The following is a 1780-nucleotide window of genomic DNA, read 5'->3' as shown; positions in this document are numbered from 1 at the left end:
GGGGGGGGGGGGTTTTGAGGGGAAAAAAGACAGAATATTTACTCCAGAATAGGCAATAGTCCGGTGATTAGACTACTAATTAAAGTATGAGTACCACAACATTGATATCTTTTCAATAAACTTTCCTCTCCGTGTATTACTCATGATAAAAAAAGAATCTCAGAAACTAACCATAAGTTTCTACCACCCTACATCCCAAAAAATTACTGCAAAGTTCACATGCTATGAAACGTCCCAACTCATAGCTGTGTCCTGCCTTCTGCTTATAAGCAAAATCAGAGAAGACAGCGGGGAAATACCCTACAAAAAAACCAAAACAAAACAAAAAAATCCCCATACTTTTCTACCCAAGGACATGTGTGACAGGCACGTGACAGAAGTTAGTCACTGCTGCTTCAGGCACATGGATACTGCAGTGACGTACATAATGTAAGACTATGCAGATCAGGAGAGAATATTCTATCAGAGAGATAAAGTCAAGTTTCTGGATTGGTCAGGAAAACCTCAAACTCTCAAATTAAATTCAGAAACAGTGAGAATGCAACTGAACACAAAGATATCTTAGGAAACAGAAGAAATTTTTCTATATGCTTTCAAATTTTACATTGAGATATTTTAAAAAACTAGACCCTAGTGATCATACCCTTTCTCACAAGCTTCCATACCTATGCTGAATCAAGACACAATGATTTCACATGTCATAACACAGAACCATCATCCATCTTCATCCTCTGCTTAAAGAAAAAAAAAAAAAAAGTGCTGTTTTTATCTTAACATTGATATTTTCATTTCTTAGATACAAGGTTTGTTATTGCCAAGCTCTCAAAAGATTTTCCTTCTTATTTCAGGTGAATGGATCAGAAGACAACAATAGCAATACAACTGTCAAGAAAACAGATTGCTGATGGGGTTTTTTTGTTTGTTTTTCTTTTATTTTGCTTGGGTTTTGTTTTGTTTTGTTCTAGGGGTTTTTTTTGTTGTTTTGGGGAGTGGTTGTTGTTTTTTTTACACACAGAGCAGCATCAATCAAGTGAGAAAACTACATCTCTAAATAATGTAAACCAAAGGAAGAAACAGTATGAATTGCAGAATTGCAGAAAGACAGCTTTGCAAAAAAAAAATACTCCTCTTCTTCCACAAGGACTTGATCACGTGCTCAGTAAAACTGAAAACGCAGAGCATGCAACCATTCTGGAGGGATTAAGGATTCTGACTGATACTTGTAGTCACAAGGAGAATACCTAGAAGAGGAAGCATAAATTAGGAAGATCAAGTAACAGATACCTATAAGATAGTATTGGCCATCTGAGACACAAGGACTTGGCCTTCTGTCATTTTTTTGGAGGGAAGCTGAAAGGACTGGGAAGAGCACACCAGTGAACCTTTGGCATACCTGCCTACACACAAGCCAGGTTAATACACAAGCCACAATTCTTAGAAGTGTGTTGCAGTTCAATAAATGTCCTGCTCACAATCAATCTTATCACTGTGAAAAGTCATTTTACTTAATGAGTGGAGCAATATTTTAATATTTCAGATTAATCTGAGGAAATAAGAGGAAGTAATCCAATTTCCCCTACATTTTTTTCCCCCTAACCTCAGTCACATTCAAGCCAAGATGTTTTTCATGCAAAGGGAGAAAAATTAAGATTGCAATCAATGATAAATTTTAATAGGCAATGCCCCATGTGTTCAGGGAAAAGTTATTTAGTACAAATTATGTACACGTCTGAGAACAGCACTTTCTTATAAGAACTGGTGAAAACTAACAAAGCAGTTT

The sequence above is a fragment of the Charadrius vociferus genome, unplaced genomic scaffold (genome assembly GCF_000708025.1).
Source record: "Charadrius vociferus isolate BGI_N301 unplaced genomic scaffold, ASM70802v2 scaffold71, whole genome shotgun sequence".
NCBI classification, from domain to species: Eukaryota; Metazoa; Chordata; class Aves; order Charadriiformes; family Charadriidae; genus Charadrius; species Charadrius vociferus.
This window is presented reverse-complemented; position numbering follows the sequence as displayed.